At 41.3% G+C, this 20,417-nt stretch overlaps 1 protein-coding gene across 7 annotated transcripts in view; it reads right to left on the bottom strand.

Annotated features, from left to right (window-relative positions):
- The window catches only part of JADE1 (jade family PHD finger 1), a 57,645-nt gene extending 46,036 nt beyond the window's left edge, over positions 1–11,609 (bottom strand). For 2 of the 7 annotated variants that reach the window (XM_069492919.1, XM_069492924.1), the window contains exon 1: positions 11,428–11,609. The gene's annotated coding sequence lies outside the window, so the exon portion shown is untranslated. Of the gene's footprint in view, positions 1–9,350; positions 9,479–9,927; positions 10,055–11,006; positions 11,330–11,427 lie in introns of those variants that run through there. The other 5 variants (XM_069492925.1, XM_069492920.1, XM_069492922.1 and 2 more) reach the window with 5 other exon arrangements.
- Positions 11,610–20,417: the final 8,808 nt, after the last annotated feature.

Below are 20,417 nucleotides of genomic sequence, written 5' to 3'. Positions count from 1 at the left end.
AGGGCTTTTACAGAATAAGATGATTAAAACTTTGAAGATGTTTATCCAAATCTATTCCTGAGAAAGAGGGGTGATTTGAAGAAAACAAACTGTCCAGTTACTAGAATTACTCTCAGTGGTAGAACAAGGACCGTTTATCAGGCCATAAACTCTACAGCTATAATAAGAATTACACCCTAGTGATCTTAACTATCTTATGGCTCACATGTAGAAAGACTGGTTTTCTCCCTCAAAGTATCAATTTTATCCACTATGTTTTCGTTGTTAATTCATTCAAGAAGTTCTAGAAGATACCCAATTAAAGACCTCTACATATTTCTTTTACACACATCACCCAATGCAATGTCATGTATTAAAATAATCTATTGGATGAATGACTGAGTTCCTGTACATAAACTGTATCCTATGCTCACTCAGCTTTACTGAATTTGAATGAGAAGCTTTTACTTTAATATCTAAGTGACCTTTAATTGGAGTAACTTCTATCACATTGGTTTTACATTTATTGGTGTCCTTCTATTCTGTCAAATAGTTAAAATCTAATACCTAAATGTACTGTACTATAGAATGTATTATCAGAAACCAGTTGGTCTTACATTAAAAAACTATAAAGTATTAATACTTTAAAATAAGCAACTCTTTTCTTTTTGCTAAGTCCACATAGTTTGAATATTATTTTTGAAAACACTATATAATTGATTATTTGATTCCTAAATTCCTAATCATAGAATACCCCCCGTCAAAAAAATACATTTTCTTAATAGGTCACTTTTGTGTCTTCTATGGAGTATACAGTTCTCCAAGTACCCAAATATAATGATCTATACATTACAGTAAAACCTGTCCACTTGTCTCTGAATGTGATGGAAACCCAGCTGATTTCTTACCTCAGTTTAAAGCAAACGTTAATCACCTATAAATGAAGTTTTCAAATTGGCAACATTATCTAATTCTTATGTTCAGAGTCTAAAAATACTACTGTTACTATAACTCAAACCTGGATTCTCAATTTAACCAAAGTGTTCCATCTAGTCAAAAAGTCAAAAATTTGAGTTAACTGACAAACAGCTTAGATCTTAAGTATTAAAGTTTTAACCCTGTCTAAATATCTCAACAACAAGAAAAACATGGAACTTGTAAAATGTGTTCTTTGTCATACATCAAAACATATTTAAAGAAAATCCTGCCCAAGCTAGTATAGAATCTTTGGAAAGAGGGTCAAACTTGAAACTATTCAGCTGAAAAGAGTTTGTATTAGCAATAAATAACCACCCCCAAAAGAAAAAAATTATGGTAACTTACCAGATAATCATAACTATAATATTTACTCCTATAAACATTACTAATAAGGCCCATGTGCTATGACTATGACATATTATTTGACTGTAAATTCTTTACAAATTATTTTTAACTCAGATTTTAAAAATCAAAGCATTTTTCAAGATTTGAAGGAATTTATAAATTTCAGAGGTTCTGAATGAATCACAAGCAGCTCTTATTTGACAATTTATAAGTAATCCAATCACTGATTATGAGCCCTAAGACAATCTATTAAACCCTTTCCAAGTCTCTATAACTGCTGACTCAATTAAGAAGAGCCAGTAACTGAATAAGAACAACTATGACAAAACATTCCAATCGTTTCTACTTGGCCTCTATTTTTTAACTTCTTAACTTTTTAACTTTTTTTTTTAACATGGAAGTAAATGAATTCACACCCAAACAATAAAGGCATCATGGCCTCCAATCTAGAGCTTTCATCCCTATTTCCATCAGCACAGAATTCCTCTGTTAGATTTACCTATATGCTCACATATGAAAAGATGCCCAAGACATATTAGAAAAAACAGGCAAACTGTGGGGAGAAAGATGTGTGTGTGTGTGTGTGTGTGTGTATGCCCATTTATACATAAAAGGGAGGAGAGAGAATACATACATCAATTGCTTATATATTAATGGAAAATTTCTAGAAGAAGATAAAGGTTCATAGTGGTTATCCTCTGAGAAATGTGACCAAAGTGTTCCAGACAGACCGAGCTGGGAACTCTTACTTCTCTTTATGACCTTTATTATGATTTTAATTTTTTACCATGATCCTCTACTACACTTACAATAGTAAAGATTTAAAACTCAAAACCTTTCTTCCCTGCTCCACACTATATAAAAGACCCCAGGAGCACAACTTCTTGGCCTGATGCAAAGCACCAGCCTAAAATGAGCAGCCATCAATAAACTATGTATATTCTACCTCCTTCCAGAGATAGGGTAACAAAGGCTTGTCTTGCTTTAAAAGAATACCTGATGGAAAGGCGCAGAAGGGAAAATTAGGAAAGGTAATACGGTAATGCCATAAAAATGCTATTCTCTCCCACTTTGCTTGATTAGGTCATCATTAACTTCAAAAGAAAAGTTTCTAAAAGAAAATAGCCAGTGACAGTAGAAGGTACTTAAAATATATGCAATAAGATGTGAAAGAATCAGGGAAAAAATATATATATGTGTGTGTGTATATATATAAAATAAGGATAGAAAAACTAACTCAGACCAGAAACCTAGAGTTTAATTACCTTTAAAAAAATAAGTACCTTTCAACTTCTTATTCATTTCCACAGTACTATTTTGGGGAAAAATGGAAATAAAAAGGCTACATTCCAGAGGTGGATAGCAAATATACCACTGCCTCTACCCATGTCACACGTGGTTAATAGATGACTTCAGAACACTTCTTAACACAGTGCTAAAACCCAAACAGAGAGATAAAGCCTATTTGCCCTGTATGTCCTATTCCTTTTCTCATACATTTTTGACAATGCATCAGGGAAAACTAAGGTAAGACTAATTTCTTCAGAATATGTGAAAATAAAAGTTTATTTTCTATAGCATTTCATTAAAATCAGAAGTTTGTGTTTCATTCTGCCTTGAGGTCTCTGGCCCAGGTTCTAATTTATATAGTGCACACACATACATACACACAAATCCACAAATCTTCAGGTCAAACTCTAAAAGTTCATTAAAAAAATGACACTTTAGAAAAACCAAGTGTTAGCTAACAGGAGGTAATTTCTGAATAGTAAAGGTAAGGATGGGAAAGCATTCTAAAACCCATTATTCCACCCTTGGTGGTATAAGCCAATAAATACAAAGTGTCTACAGGGTAATTTTAAAAGATTTTTAAATGCTCAAACCAGATGTTCTTATACAGGGTATACAAAGCAGCTTCTGCAGAAACCAGACTCAACGAATTAATGACAATTACACTGTGCACAGATTGAAATGCAGCTGTTTTTGAGGAACTTTGTTCCATGATTATAGCCAGTTGTCAGAAACTATCAGTTACCATTAACAATATTACGTCACCAAAAACTTTTAAAGTACTGTTTTAAAAAAGAGCAAGAGACTCGCAATGTTGTGTATTGGAATACCTAGATGACACTTAACAAAAATTGCATTTACACATCATGAGTTACATATAAAAACAAGCATTTCATCACAATTGTACAAGGCTTGTTATTATGGTCATGGAAACATAAAATGGTCTCAAACTTAGCAGTAAGATCTGGAAAATATTCTCTAAGGCCAATGCTGAAAAGAGTATCACAACATAGATTGGGTCTACAGGAAATCTTCCCAAAAGAAACCCATAAAATCCTAACTGCAATGCTAGAGAAGATTTCAAAGATAATTTAAAATAAGGTGGGTGGGCACTCTCCTCCCCTGCCAGCCACATTCTCCCAGATGCCTGGTCTATAGGCTTCCTCCTCCTGGATGTCTATGGGGATTTAAAAAGAGGTTATCTGGAAGATTAAGGCCATGATATGTTATCAGGGAGCAGAGAACTAAAATGTCATCAATGAACAACAGTCTGTTAACTTGCAAATTGAAACATGGTTTCCTGGCAACCTGAGTGAAGACAGTTACATATGCCATTCATTCTGCCTAGTGGAACACACAAAAGGTAGAGCTGGAAGAAGAACGTGTTGGTAGTTCCCTGAGCAATACCACAGGGATGTAAGTCCTCGGTGCAGCAGGCTCTAACTTCCGATTGGTGTGGCAGTGTGGCACATACAACCTACTGGACATTATCTCCCTCTACAGAAGAACCCAATTTTATAATGCATACCCCCTTTGCAGGGCTTCTTAGCCTGGTCTCCTGAGAGACTACCTAGGTGTTCTTTGCCAGGTACACAAGGGCATGAGACTACCTAGGTGTTCTTTGCTGGGTACACAAGGTCCCATGTTACACATCCTAACCTCAAAAGGGATCTACGAACCGAAAGAGTTAAGAACCACAGCCCTCAGCTTAGCCAACTCCCTCCAAACTTCTAATCTCAACTTATTTTTTCAGGTTCCTACGTGAGAAAGGAAGAACTCAGCCACCAGCAGAAACAATCAGATATCTAGGTAACGGCTGTGTCTCACTGTAAGTCAGGGGGTTTTGTATAGCTTTTGATTAAGAATGATTTTCACATATTTAAATGCTTGAAGAGAGGTCAAAGACATTTCATAACATATAAGAATTACACTAAATTAAAATTTCAATGTCCATAAATAAAGTTTTATTGGAACACAGCCATGCTCATTCATTTACCTTTTGTCCATGGTTGCTTTGGCACTTACAACTACAGAGTTGTGCAGTTGTGACAGACCCATGACCCACTAAGCCTAAAATATTGACTAACCCAGCCATTTACAGAAAAAGTTTACTTAGCCCTCCTATAAATCAACAGATTGGCAGTATGATGCTTATAAACCAACATTATGTATGTTTAGTTAAATGTACATCAATCACCAAGTCCTGGTCTCTCAAAGCCTACAAAGTTAAAGATCAGATACACTCACTCCTTAAAAAGTTCCTAACTAGAATAGTGGCTCACGCCTGTAATCCTAGCACTTTGGGAGGCTGAATCGGGAGGATTGCTTGAGGTACGGAGTTCGAGATCAGCCTGAGCAACATAATGAGACCCCCCACATTACCAAAAACAAAAAAAAGTAGCCAGTAGCCTGTTAGTCTCATCTACTCAGAAGGTGGAGGCAGGAGGATCGCTTGAGCCCAGCAACAGGCAAGACCTTGTCTCAAAAAAAAGAACTCATCGACTGTACATTTAGGATGTATACATTTCACTAATATGTAAATATTACCACAAAGGAGAAATATTCTGAAACGAATATTTCAGAATCAGATTTAAAACTTAAAAAAAAAAAAAAGAAAAAGAAAAAAAGGCCTTAACTAGAATAGGCAAGAATCAAAAGGGAGAAAAAAATGGTGTGGGGAGGGGGAGGATAAACAGTGCTCTAAGTCTAAGCAACTTAAAGGCCCCATCTAGAAAGCAATGAAGTTTTCTCAAAGGAAAACCTTTGAGGCTAGCATACACTAAGTTATAAAAAGTTCTAACAAGCTTCTTATCCGATTTTGAAGTTGATAACCAATAAACAGAAAAATGACTATTCTGGACAGGCTTTTAACTACAATACATGGTAACAGTGACAGCAAAAGGATCAGAGAGAAATCAAAAAAAGAAGTCACCAGAATTTAAATACTTACACTAGAATCCAAGGATGCACTTAAGAGAATCAATGGAATCCCCGGAAAGGGCATGCAAATTTCAATGCCACCCACATTTTCTGGGGCAGAGGTTCCACAGGTTTCAGTCTCAAAAGTATGCCCAACTTTAAAGAAGTTATCAGCCACCAGAACTCAACCTCTGCATCATTACATTTCCACTGCAATAACTGATGCTTGTAAAAATGACCGTGAGTAATTAAGAAAAATTTAACTGTATTTAGTGTAATTTGTGCTAAACAAAAGCAACTATGCAGGTAAACCTCAAGCAACTTACTAATATTGCCATTTCTTGCTCCTTATCCTGCAGTAAGGAGTTAAAAAAAATGCCCATTTTATCCTTCAGTTTGGACCCTGACCACTGAAATCTTAACTTTTTAGAAATTCTTAAATGTCATGAATTTCAAATAAAATCTGTGCATGAGACATTAAATGATCAATATTTTAAAATATTGTTGCCAATTTTGAGTGCTTTCAAAACAAGAGAAAACTGTAGTTTAATTCCCTCAACACATAAGCCCAAAAGAGTAGCCTAACGTTTCAAAAACGAACTTAATTGAACTGTCCTCAATGACCTTATTATGACTTAATTCTACCTGAAGAACCAAAAGCAAAAGCATAAATACTGAACTGGTTTTAAAGTAATCAAAAGTTTAAGTCTTTGAACATTTGTTGAGTGAACATCATATACCATTAATAAACGATTAAAAATGAAAATACACAGCCCCTTCCCCATTGACTAAGTTTTCCATTCCAAGTCTGGTAATCTATATTTTTGTTACTTTGAGGTGAGGAAAGACATAATCATTCAAGTCCTAGGCTAGAAAAAGGCCACAACATGGCCAGAGTCTAGCATCAATCACCTCAGTTCTGTCTCATGACACTCAACCTTGAACTTCAAAGTGTCATTTCTACTTGCAGGTAAAAAGGCCCTCCGAAACCATGCCTGCATTTATTAGGAGTGCAGAGTAACTCTGTTCATCAGAGCCACCAACTGCAAAAAAAAAAAAAAAATCAAAATACTGTACACACCCTCATGATCACAAACCAAAGTATTTGCATGAGAAGTACACTAAGTAAACAAAAATAGATTCTCAATTAAGTGTCATCTTTCTCAGATATTATATCCTACAAACATAAACATAGTACCTGTCCAAATTTTAAATGCATGATCACATAACATACTGCAAGATCTTGAAAATTAAGAAAATACACTAAAACTTTCAAGGAAACAACTTACCTGTCTCAGGAATTAAAATACTTTCCCAATTAAGGCTGCTACTAGGCTTCTGATACCTTCTAAGAAACTAACAACTCCAAGCAAACCCAGCCTTAATGCAAAAAAAAAAATTGTTGAATATGGTGCCAATTTGCTAAGTTAAATTAAAAGCTTGGACAAGGAGGTCGTAAGAAGTTTAAAATTAAAATTGATATAACTCTATTTTAACAATCAAGCCAAACTTTTTAATGCCAATCCAAATAAAAAGGAAGGCATGTTTGCTGTCATATTTTCCTCCACGATATATAGAATATATCTATTCTATAAACCTTGTGGGAAAACAGGTTTTATAATGCAAATTATGATAGACCGTTAACTGTAATGGTGTAACAGGTGCCTCATAATACTAAACTACAGGAAAGAGCATCATAAACACCGAAGTAAAGAAGCAAGCAGAATTGTGACAGATTCATATGCCTCCTCTTCACTTCCAACAAACACTAAAGATACAGGACATGACCAGTCTTTGATGTCTTGATGTTTACTGTTCCAGCCCCCTCAGTACTAACACACACACATTTGGTAAATCTTTTTCCAACAAGTCTGTGGATAAATACATCAGGTATCTATTTTCCAAACAGATGATCTCCAAATCTAAATTTCCAAATTACAATAAATGCTATTTTGATTTCCAGCTTTTTTTTCAATCCAGTTGACTTTATTTCCAAAGGCTTATCTCCCCAGTGTCATATATACTATCAAAAAAGTTACTAAAGATTGAAATCTACTTGAGGGAAACAACCAGATCTGATAAATGGTCTTTTATGGACAGTGGTTCAGACAAATCTGCTCTATTATATTTTGGGGCTGAATAGGGAAATATAAACATGTCCCAGTAATAGATGATACTAAAACTTACAAAAAAAAAAAAAAAAAAAAACCACTTACCAAGCTGGCTAACAGAAAAAAGCTCCTTGTAGACTCTGTGCGTACTCTAAATAGCTGAAAATTATATTTGTTCTAGACATTCAAATGAAGATGCCAGATCAAATACACTTACAAAAATATACAAATTTAAGGAAGATGGCAAAATACCATTCAGAAAGTCATCTGACTTAAAAGTGACAATAAATGGGATTAAGATTTGGGGATAAAAGGGTAATAAAAATTCCAGGTTGCATGTATTTGCTAAAAAGTGTTACCCACAGAACATCCCATTTATCTCCCCCCACATGTTGCCCACCTACAACAAATTACTGTATCAAAAGTGTTGAGTTAGTGTTAAGTATGGTTACATTGAATGCCTCCTTTCTCCACCTAGAAGTGATTAAAACTTGATTAGCTGTGATTTGATCAAGATGCAACTTACTACAAAATTCCTAACCATTGGTTAATCACTACCTAAATCAAGTTTCAAGAAAATAATTTCTCTGCATCTTAAAACTAGTTCATTAGCTTTTAAAGGTATTAGCCTTGAGCTACAAGTAGCTAGAGAGCTAGCCTTCACAGCGGGTATTACAAAAAGGAAAAATAGTTCACCTAATAAAAAGCTTTGGGGGGAAAAAAACTCTTAAGCATTCCCATTAATGGAAATCTCAGATCCATTCCCACTTTCCTAAAAACGTAGCTGTCTCAAGTTATTCAAGGCAGCTATCATTTTACAAAAAGGAAAATTAATTCTTTCTTGGCCGAGGTAAACAGAGGGCGACAGACCCTCGCCCCCGCCAAGGCGAGGTGGGGCGCCTGCCTCCTCGTTCCTAGAAAGCCAGCTAAAGCTGCTTTTAAACGGTCTCCGGGTGACGACGCATTCCTAACGGGTTTCGAAGGCACGTTTAAATCGCCCGCTTTTTTGTCTGCTCGCAGCATTCACCAGGAGCTGGGACTGCGGCCTCCCCCGCGTGCTCGGGAGGGGGAGCCCGGGATGGGCAAACCCGGGGCCAGGGGAACTGGGGTGGGGGAAGGACCCGATAGGCGGCGAGACCCAGGACCGAGAGAGCCGAGGTGGAGGACGCTAGGATGAGGAGCCCGTGTGGGAGGGAGGCAGTGTGCTAAGGGGGGGAAGAAAAAGCTGAGGATCCCAGCAAACGGGGGAATTCCGGGGAGGGGGAGCTGGGCCGCCGCCCCGCAGCCGAGAACGCACCGCGCGACTCCCGACTCCCACCGCCCGCCAGGGTGTGCGCAGGGCCGCGGTTCCGCGCGGCGCCGCCCCCTCCCTCTCTCCTTTTCCTCCTCCTTCTCCTCCTCCTCCTCCCGAGGCGACAGAAACAACAGCGCGGGAGGAGGGGAAAGTAACTCCCGGCACCTCCGCCGGAATTAGCCCCGGTGCAGTGATGACACCTTCTCGTGGCGCAACCAAGCCCCGCTCCCTCCGCAGCGGCGTCCCCGCCGCCGCCCTCTCCATTTGAAAGTGGCCACCCCCCGCCGCCGCCGCTCCTCCCGCCCCGCCGCCGCCAGCTGCACCAATCCGCTTGGCCCCAGTTGCAAATCAAACGCTCCCTCGCGTCCAGAAGCCACTTGCGCCGCTGGAAACGGCCGCGCCGTCCCCCTCCCCAAACCCCTCCGGGGCGGCACCTTCAGGCTGGGGCGGGCGCGCAGGCGAGAAACGGTTTTAAGATGGGAGCGGCGGCGGCGAGCAGCCCCCAGCGGGCTCCGCTCCCGCTCCGGCTCCCGCCCCCAGACAGTTCTGGAAACTGTGTATCACCTCTGTCACAGGAAGCCATCCGGCGAGGAAGGCGGCGCGGAACCAACAAACAAACGCCTGCGGCCGCCCGCCGGAACCGGCGCGGGGACCGCGTCGGGCTTCTGGCCGTTCCCGGGGCAGGGGCGCGGCGCCCACTACCGCGCCGCAGGCTTTGTGCGAGGCGGGCGCGCCGGGCCAGGCGTCCCTGCCCCCGCAACCCCCCTCCCCGGGCCCCGGCAGCGCTGCTGGGACCGTTAGGTGACGCTCCGGCCGCGGCCGAGAAGCAGCGCCTCGACCGCCGCCCGCCCCCATTTCCACACTGAGCCGCCTCTCCTCAAACGCCAGAGGCGGGCTACAAAAGTTGGCCCCGGGGCCACCCAGCACCTGCCCACGTGCCGCGGAGGCTCGCTCCCGGGTCTTCCCCGGTCCCTTCCCCCCGCCGCCCTCGGCCGCCAGGTCACCTATTACCGGTGGGAGGGGAGAGAGGCTGCTATTTAAACGCCCGCGGAAGTTGAGGCACCCCCACTGGCGGGTGCCGTGCACCTGCCTCCCGCCGCCGCGCTCCGCCACTTTGAGCAGCAGCCGCGTCCTCAGCCCCGCCTCCTGCCCAAAGGCGGGCGGGGGGAGCGGGAAGGAGGTGGAAGGGATCGAATTTCTCCAGCAAATGGGACCGTTCCGACAGGATTCGGTTCCCCGGTCAACATTCCACATTCCATCCCTCTCCCGCATTTGCAAGCCAACGTAGAGCTACCCGGAAAGCCTGCTGGCTACCGAACAACAGCCCCCAACTCACAAACACACTCACAGGCACAAGACACGTGCACTGAAGGGCTTTGCAACTTGCAGTCCCGGGGAACACGCTGCACGTTCATTTAAGGCAGCAAGGAGACCCAGAAACCCCCTCCCACCCCCACCATTTGCAGATGGTGCCAAAGGTTGCAATTTGCAATCCGTTTTAAGTTCATGATTAATCGGTACCTTGCTCTACCAATGCTAACTCCTTCCCAATTTCATCGATGAAGGGTTTTACTTTACAGGCTGTGTCGCTATAAGTAAAAGGTCTGATAAGTGGAGCTCAATTTAGAAAAATCTAATTGCCAAGCTGTCCCTCCACCCCCTGCTCACTGCCCTTGAATTGATGCAATGAATATTTTGGACATGTGGTGACGCGGTGACAAGAGCCAGGGCTGCGGCCACCACACACAGATGTACCTACACACACCTATGTTTGGACAAATATAATCCCACCACATACACGGTCACACACACTCTGGATTCATGTATGTACGCGAACCTGCGTTCTGCCATTGCCATCTGTCTACCAAGTTGCTACTATGCTTTCCACTTTCATGCAGCCTAATGCACTTTTGCTTTTCAAAAAAAATTCTATAAACTAAAGCCAACCAAACTGGGCTTCTGCTCCTGAACACATTTAATTGATGATCCACCTGAAAAACCGTATGTTCTTCACAAATCCAAAAGAAGAAAAAGCTCTAAGTCTTCAGCCCCCCCCCAAAATTGAGAAAAATAATCATAATAAAACTTACTGATCCAACATAGATCAATTCTCAGGATCCAAAAATCATCCTCTCCTCCTCCTCCTCTGGCCCCCGCCCCGGCAATGCCCAAGTTACTGGTGGGATAGTAACGCTGCGCTCGGCGGCTGCCTCCCTCCCTCCTCGCTACATATCGAGAACCCAATCTTTTGGCGCCATATTAATGACGTACTATATTATTTCCACTAGGCAGCGACCTTCGGCATTAAATTACTCCCGAGAACTCCCGAGCAAAGCAACAAAACCATCAAATATGGCTGAGCCTCTCGGCTCGTCCTGCAGCCGCCGACACCACCGCCGCCGCCGCCGCCGCCGCGGGACCGGGACGCGCACAAGGACCCACACGCGGACACGCGCGGACATACGCGCGGCGCGCCCACCCCGCGCGCCCCCCGCGGCCCCGCGCGCGTACCTGCTGCGGAGGGGTTCGGCCGAGGCGCTGGGCTACGCGCCGCTCGCTCGCTCGGCGCCGCATGAGTTCGGGCCGCGGCAGGCGGGCGGGGAGCCGGGCGGGCCCCTGCTCTCGCCGGCGCGCACACACCCGGCACTCACGCACGGAGGCACTCTCGGACGGGCGTTTGGCTTGTTATGGAGGAAGGACTGCGTGAATCAAACTCATTTCTGGGTCACTGCTGCCACAGGGGGGAGCACTTTAATCCCTTGCCAAAACGAGAGGGTGGGGACGCGAGGGCGGAAGGAACACGCGGGGCGCCCGCCGTGCGGGGGGCTCGGTCCCTGGTTAACTCTTCGCGGCCCTCGCCGCAGCCGGCTCGGCCTGCGTCCGCGATGTCTCACCAAGAGTGGCACTGATCAACTCCCCAAATCTCTTACGTCACCTACCTTGTGAGCGTAGAAATTCTTGAGGTGTCTCCAGGCAGGGAGATGGGTTTTTAAATTATCCCCTTCAAACTGCTGCCTCAGTTTCAACTCTTCTCTGACAACTAGAAATGGAGTCTTTCAAATTAGCTTAAAATTACGTAGATAAAATTGTGGCTATTAAGGCGTGTAATTGGGTGAAAAGTTTTGTTTTTAGGCTGAGTAGCAAAATAAATATGTCTTTTGTAGTAATAGTTTTAGGGAATTGCAGATTAAAATGACATTTTTAAATACACATAATCCAATTCTGAGGCCGGAACACCATCTTTACCGAAATTTGTATCGAAATTTAGGGAAATTGTATCTAAATGTGTATTCCAAATGAGCATTAATCCAACAGAAGATAGTGATTATTGAGGGAGAGGAAAGAAAAAGATAGGGATTCTTTATAAATTGACACCACGTTTATGTTATGCATCACTACAGAACTGGATATTTTCTCCCTCCAAACATGAGGGGTGAGCCTAATGGTAAACTGGAATTGCAGACTAATATGAAATTAATCATCAGAGATTCATTTTGGGGGTATTTATGTGTAAAAGTGAGTGGTTACTGATTTTCCACAAAATACAAAATTGCTTTTTCATATGGAAGACAACATATTTCTCTCATGGATCCCCTAGGGAAATATGGGTGTATATGACAATCAGCTTCAAAAGGGAAAGAAGTACAGATTAAAACTCCCTTTCAGTAAATATAATAGAAACAGTGATCACTAATTACAAAATTGAATATTGAACCCAAAAGATATACTTTTCCACTGGAAGAATTCTGAATATATCAGGTTTGATTTCACACAATCACACACCAACCCATCTACCCACATCCAGAAGATTATAATCTGATAAATGCAGCAAAACAAAAACTAATTGAGCCCTTCAGTTAGTTTTCAGAAAACGAAGTAAGCCAACGGAAATCTTAAGTGCTTTAAAGAACTGTATATGTCCTCTTTCTTATTCTCTTTTTTCAATAATGAACAGTATAAAGACTCCCTACCAGTCCTATTCATGTGCTCACTTAATCCTGTTCCAAGAGATCATACCTATAAAGCACTATGTTAACTACCATTATTACTGTTATTAGTATTGCACTACAGTTGCCATTATTTTCATTGGTTCACCTTACACATACCCTGTAGAAGTTACAGTACACAGGCTTTATAGCCAGACATGGTTGGATCTGGCTCTATTGTTATTACCAGTTTATGTGTCTGCAAGGTAAATTATGGAACTTATCTGAGCCTTAGTTTCTTCCTAGCTAATAGAGTGAGGTTAACAACTGGCCCCTATGCTGAAGGGCTGTTAAGAGGAATTGAGATAACCCTATGATAGTTTGATAGCAGAGGCCCTGGCAGTAGGAGCTTGTCTGCTCACTCCGCCATCATTCATGAATCTCTTTCTTAGTGTTTCTTAGTCTTTCTTAGCGAAAATTGCAACTTTTCTAAATTCCAGACAGCTTTACTTCACTCATTCTCCTTTAAAAAAATTTAAATTCACATTTTCCACTTACTGTTTTACTTGTTTTTTCTGACTATCAAAAACATTAGGCAGCAAAATAAAATTGTATTGAATAAAAAAATAGACACAAAAATAAAGAGGTAAAATGGCACACAAACTCCGCACGGTAGCACATTGATCACGACTGAAGGATCCATAAACATCATATCAATTATGTCATGGCTTTGGAATATTGAGCAACTGAGGAAGTGCTATGTGCTATAAAAAGCCCTGGACTAGAAGTCAGGAGACTCCCACCAACTCCTGCAAGATGATTCTGGATAGATTTCTTTGGGCCTTGCTTTCCTCACTAAAATGATAGTGTTACAGTAAGTGTTATTTGTCGGTGGACTCAGAGGGGGTCTTGTCACCAAATTTTGAGCCCCGTCTACCCAATTTTTCCCATTTTTATTAAGTTGGGTTGATCTAAGGGGTGGGGTTTTAGGTGACTAATGCCCGCCATGTAATAGGTTAGGTTAGTTGTTACACCAGGTAATAGGTTTAGTGTTATGTTGATGTGCCAGGTAATGGGTTTAGTGTTATGTTGATGTGTCAGGTAATAGGTTAGTTGATGGGCCAGGTGTTAGGTTAGTATTATGTTGATGTGTTTTATCATTAAGATAAATAATGTGTAAGGCTCTTTTCCTTTTTAACGGTCAGTAATTTCTGACTTTCTTACTAACTTAGAAAAGTGATGGTTATTTGAAGAAATGGAGGACAACTTGAATCCATAAGGAACATGTAAAACCATTTTGTTGGCATTTCTTAAATAATAGGTGGCTCTTGCCATCATACCACAAAGGAAACTTCTATACAACCTATTTCTAAAATGGGAAAGGCATTGACATGGTTTGCCTTGCGGCAGCACAGCTAATACAACCTAAAATAAGAAGTACTAAGCTGGCAATTAGGAAAATGAGTTTCTGATTCTACTCTGTCACTTACTGTCTTACCTTGCCACATCATTTGGGATCACCATTTCCTAGTCTCTGGAAGGGTTCTGTTAATTCACACTTTATTATCAGAGATGAAAGGACATTCAGCAAAATAGCTACAGGTAGTCAGTGTAATTGAAATATCAAGATTCTAGTCTTTCCTGATCCAGTCAGTGTTCACAGTGATAATTACAATTCTATATATTCTGTACATTCTGCTGTACACTTTAATTATTTTCTTCCATAATAATGGATTTTTGTGGAATAAGAATGTGGATATTCATATTCATATTCCTGATTTTGAAACTGTATATGATTAAACCTCTGAATGTTTACTTAGTCATTTCATTTCGTCTAGTCCTCTGCAAGTAAAGAATTACAAGGCCTTGACAAGAGATTCAGAATTGTTCATATCTGAATTGAAGGGGTACATATGCTAAAGTCCTGTATTATCTCATTCCTTTAGGGAAATGAGCAAGAAATTCTTGCTGGCAAATACCACTGCCAGTCGATATACATTATGACACACAGACAGAACTTTTTATCACATAAGGGCTCTCCCGGATAAAATGTGTTGCATTCTAAAAGTCTATTTGTATGTACTTTAATTGATTGGAACTTTAAATTTGTGCCCAAGATAAACCTTGTTATAAAAAGGGCTTAGATTGTCAAGTAGTTTTTTTTTTAATAATTAAATGATAGAAAAGAAAACCTTTTTATTAACCTTTTTGTTTTTGTTTTTTTTTGTTTGTTTGTTTGTTTTTTTGAGACGAGTCTCACTCTGTCACCTCAGATAGAGTGCAGTGGCATGATCACAGCTCACTGCAACCTCAAACTCCTGGGCTTAAGCAATCCTCCTGCCTCAGCCTCCTGAGTAGCTGGAACTACAGGCACATGCCAACATGCCTGGCTCATTTTTTTTTCTGTTTTTTGTAGAGATGGGGGGGGCATGTCTTGCTCTTGCTCAAGCTGGTCTTGAACTCCTTTCGTCAAGCAGTCCTCCTGCCCCAGTCTCTCAAAGTGCCAGGATTACAGGTGTGAGCACTGCGGCCCATAGCCTATCAACTTTTTTGAATGATATTATACGGGAAAGGATATATTTGAAAGAAGGATAAGTATATGTAATTCTGAATAAAACAAGTTGAGAACCATATTCAACACCTTGTCTGCACCTCATCAAACAGGAGGTGATAAGTTAGAGATTAGGACTAGAGTTCCCTGTCTGACCACTTGATAGGTCACCAGTCCTGAAGAGCCTTTTAGCCTCTCCAGGTAGATCACCACAAACTTCAACTATATGGAATGATTGTAATGCAAATACCCGTGATTCTTCCTTGTTGATGTCAGGACCAACTAAATTATTTTTTTCTTGACAATCTTTCTTCCTTTTCTTTTTGTTTTTCTTTGCTTGTTTTTTATTTTGGTTGCTTTAATTTTGTTGATTACCATGCTTTTAGCAAAAGTTAGGATGTTCTAAAGAGAAGTATTAAATGGCACGAGAGGATATAATTTAATTCAACTGATGGAAATGTCCAATGCTGGGGAAGTTCAACATAAGAAAAGCTCTTCCCTAATCATGAAAGGAATACATGATGATGGAGATAATTTTGGAAATTTAGAAAAATAAACTAATAAAACTCAACCATAGGGATAACTATGTTATAAACATTGTGCTTTTTTTAGTCTTTTTTCTATGCATTTTTAATAAAATTGGAATGATGCCACACATTCCATTTTACAATCTTCCTTTTCACTTATATCTTCCATTTTTTCATTTTGATACTGTATACTTTCATGTAATGTTTGTTAATTTCAGGACTTTGACACCTTCATGCCATATATTCCTCCAAAGGCTGCTTCAATCATACATTCTCATAGCTACTCCCTAGACCTTGACAACTTTTGGACATTTCTGCTATCTCTATTATCAAACTCAAATAGCTCTCCTTTTGACCACTACCTTTGAGACTTCCAAAGCATATGCATCCCACCCAGCCTTTCTTTTTATCTGAAAAGTGACACTAATCTACTGCTCCAGCCTACTCTTCTTACCAGGAGCAAAGTGGTGGTAACTCAAAATGTGATCTCTAATCATCATTGGTAGCAGCAGCAGTATCTGAGAACTTGTCAGAAATGCATTATTTCCAGCCTCACCTCAAACCTACCACAGCAGGAAGTAGAATCCCAAAATCTGTGTTTCAACAAGCCTTCCAGGTAGTTCTGATCCACACTCATGTAGCTCTCACTCCCAGCCACTGCACTCTAACTGTACTGTTGTGCAAACTTGCTTGTCTAATTTTCCTTCATTCATCAAACTAATGTTTATTAAGCAATTATTATGTTCCAGGAACCTGGCTAGGCACTGGAGACAAGGTGACAGATAAAACAGGTGAGTAGGCCTATTCTCTGACCACAGATCAGTAGAAAATAGAAATGTGATTACAATAAACTACAGGGTTTGGGGGAAGCATATCCATCCACACCTGATCTGTCTGTGTGGTAAGAGTAAGTCATGCAAAAGCTGAAACCTGAAGGATAGTAGGTGTCAGCCAGGTGAAGAGGGGAATAGGGGACGGAATGTTGATTTTTTTTACAAACCCTCTGGCCTCAGTATAGAGAATTGGGTGGGTTGGGAGAGCAGTGGGCAGTTAGCCAGGCTAGTAAAGAGCGTTTGCAGTTACCAGGTGAGAGATTAAGGGTGCCTGGACTGTGGTGGTTGATTATGGAGTGAAGACAAGCAGACAAGCCAGCCTGTGACAAAGGCATCATTGACACTGTCCCAGCTGTTCAGAGGCCTCCAGTCTTCTCCCACTCCCAGAAGGGGTCCCCAGGGGATGGATGTCTCTGGGGCTTATGGGGTCCCTGGGACATGTCAGGAGGATGCTCACAAGGCAGAAGCAGTCGTTTGGGCAGAGAGCAACGTGTGGGGAACCAAGCGAAGGTCCTGCTGGGCAGTGAGTAGGTGGAAGGCCGGGTATGGAGGGGTCCATGTCCTCTCCCTGGCTCAGAGCCGAGGCGCAGGCAGCGCGGCGGGGCGGGCAGAGGGGGGCCTCCCTGAGCGGCTGGGGAGGACTCGGGCCCCTCGCGGGGGTCCTGCTCCAACCCCCCTTCACCGACCTGCCTGGATCAGATCCCAGGCCTCCCTCGCGTCCCGAGGCCGCCACCCCACAGTCTCTTTATCCCTCCACCGGAAAGCTCCATTTTCTCTCTTTTCTTCCACAATACACCTTAATGGCCCATTATAACCTGAGCCCAAATCATTAGCAAATGAAAAACGGGTTCGCTTTCCTCTGAGGCAGAGCGGGTTGCTCGGGAGGGGAGAGGAAGCGAGGGGGTGGGTGCCCTCCCACTGGTTCAGTTCGGATGGTAATGAAGCAAGGAAAGGAAGCGTAGCAGTTAAGTTTCTGGGTTAAAATTGCTTGAAAACTCACTTTTTTTGCGCGCTTGTGTGTGAGCTGTGAGGCATATTTAATTGTGGACAGGACTTGATGGGTTGGACGTCAGAGGTGAAGGAGTAGTTGTAGCAAAAGACAGGTCTCTGGCTTAGAGAACCGAGTGGATTCCTTGCGTTATGCAACAGATGTTCATCAAGCACTGAGCTCAGGGCCTACAATGGTAAACAAGACAAATAAACCCTTGCCTTTCAGGAGCCTACATTCATTTTTTGGCTTCCATAACGCCAACATTCTTCTGGTTTCTCTCCTACCTCTCTGGCCTCTGCTCATTCTCTTGAGGTCTTATGGGTTCCTTTTTTTTCTTTTGTTAAAGCAGTGCCTAAGACAAATTGGTTTTGAGCACATGAGATGAGGCTTTTTGAAAAATCCAACTGAAGGAGTAATTTTGGTTGAGACATTTTATAAGAAAAAAAGAAAAGAATGGTTCCTTTACCATGTTTAGAATGGATACAAAAAAAGAACATCTGGTTAAAGATTATTAGGCTAGTCAATCAGCTGGGTGGGTAACCCTAGCTTCCCAGGAGGAGTTCTCAGTCTTATTAAAGTTTGTCAGAAAACTGTTCACGCACTTTATCAGGAATGCTAATTGCTTCCCAGAAGGAGTTGTAAATTACATCACACAAAAAATTTCTGTCCCAGACCAGGTTTGAGTCAATTTTCTTTCTCATTTTCAGTCTCTTAAATGTTGGTTTTCTTTAGAGTTCTGTCCTAAGCCCTCTTCTCATTCTACATATATCCCTTCTGTGATCTCATCTACTCCCAAGACCCCCCAAGCACATGTGTATACAGCCAGTTTCACACCTGACCTTCAGGCTAATATCTCCAGTAGCTTCCTGAACATCCCTTGGACTTCCACAGGTATCTCAAGCTCAGCATACACCACACTGAACTCATCTTCTTCCTGCTTTGTGCCTCTTCATCAGTCCCCCACTCATAATTGCCAACCCAGGAGCCAAAACATCCTGGTGGACTCTTGCTTTTGCCTGACAACTCCACCGCCACAATCCCCAATCCAGTCTGTCATCAGGGCACTTCTGCATCAGCTCTCATCTCTCCACCCCTACAGCCACTGTCATCATCTCAGTGACCTAAACCGCTGCCTAACTGGTTTTCCTGCCTCCAGTCTTATCTTCCTCTAATTCTTTCCCTATTCAATCATCAGTGTGGTCTTTTTAGAGCAAAAATCATGGCATTTGATCAGCATCATAAATAATCATGCCATTCCCATTTAAAACCCTTATCATTTTTTCCTCCTATTTATCTTTTTTTTCTTTTTTTGAGACAGAGTCTCACTCTGTTGCCCGGGCTAGAGTGCCGTGGCATCATCCTAGCCCACAGCAACCTCAAACTCCTGGGTTTCAGCAATCCTATTGCGTCAGCCTCCCAAGTAGCTGGGACTACAGGCATGCACCACTATGCCTGGCTAATTTTTTCTATATATTTTTAGTTGTCCAGCTAATTTCTTTCTATTTTTTTAGTAGAGATGGGGTCTCGCTCTTGCTCAGGCTGGTCTTGAACTCCTGAACTCAAACTATCCGCCTGCCTTGGCCTCCCAGAGTGCTAGGTTACAGGCATGAGCCACCGCGCCCGGCCCCTCCTATTTATTCTTAAAGATAGAATGTCTAAACTCATCAACATAGCGTATAAGGACTTTATTTTCCAATTCTTATTCATTTTTCCAAAATATCCCACCACAATTTGCCTTTTTTACTTTCTTTCAGTGATATCCCTTTGTGCTATATCTTTGAAAATGTTTATCCCTAAGTATGGATCCATCTTCCCTATCAGCACCCTTTCTTTTAACTCTAATTCACTCAAGTTTCACCAAAAGCCTTATCCTACCTCCCTAACCTCCACCCTTTTCTATGTTTTGATGACACTCAGCACTATCTCTATATTGTCAGTTCTCTCATTATTTTGTAATTTTTTGTACCCCTCACTAGACTATCTGTAATCTGAGGACTTTGTAAGTGGTGTTCTCCATTGTGTCCCTAGTCCTGGCCTAACAGTTGGTAGGTACTTAATAAATGTTTTGAATTACATGGATGAATGACCATTATATTCATGTAATTAAGTAGTCTCTAAAACAGTATTTAAAAAACAGATTGTAAATTTCATTCTGGTTGTATTATGTTAAAAGTAATAAATGTGTTTTAAAGGAGCCACAATTAAAATGAAAATCACCAAAATCTTATTACCCAAAGATTATCACCACTAAAATTTTTATGTATATTTTTGCTGGGTTTTGTATGCTTGTGTCTGTATATGTACATACATTTTTTAATCAAATGAATTATAATGTAATTCTACTTTATGGTAATTTTATTTCAATTTATCTGTATCGTTGGGCTTTGAGATTTATTTTTACATTTTTTGCTCTTATAAAGAGTGCTTTAGTGAATATCCTTATAGCTATATCATCCATGAAACACAATTTTATTGAAAATAGAATTGTATTGACAGTATAATATTCCACCATGGAATTTGCTGTGATTCCTCATTTTTTTATTATCATACATTTATATTTTTATAAATCCTTACTTTTACAAATAATGCTGTAAGAAAAATTCCTATACATAAACTGTTCAAGTATCTGACCATTCTTAGGATGGATTCTGACAAAGCTAAATTACTGGGTCA

This window comes from Eulemur rufifrons, chromosome 18 (assembly GCF_041146395.1).
Source record: "Eulemur rufifrons isolate Redbay chromosome 18, OSU_ERuf_1, whole genome shotgun sequence".
NCBI classification, from domain to species: domain Eukaryota; kingdom Metazoa; phylum Chordata; class Mammalia; order Primates; family Lemuridae; genus Eulemur; species Eulemur rufifrons.
This window is presented reverse-complemented; position numbering and strand designations above follow the sequence as displayed.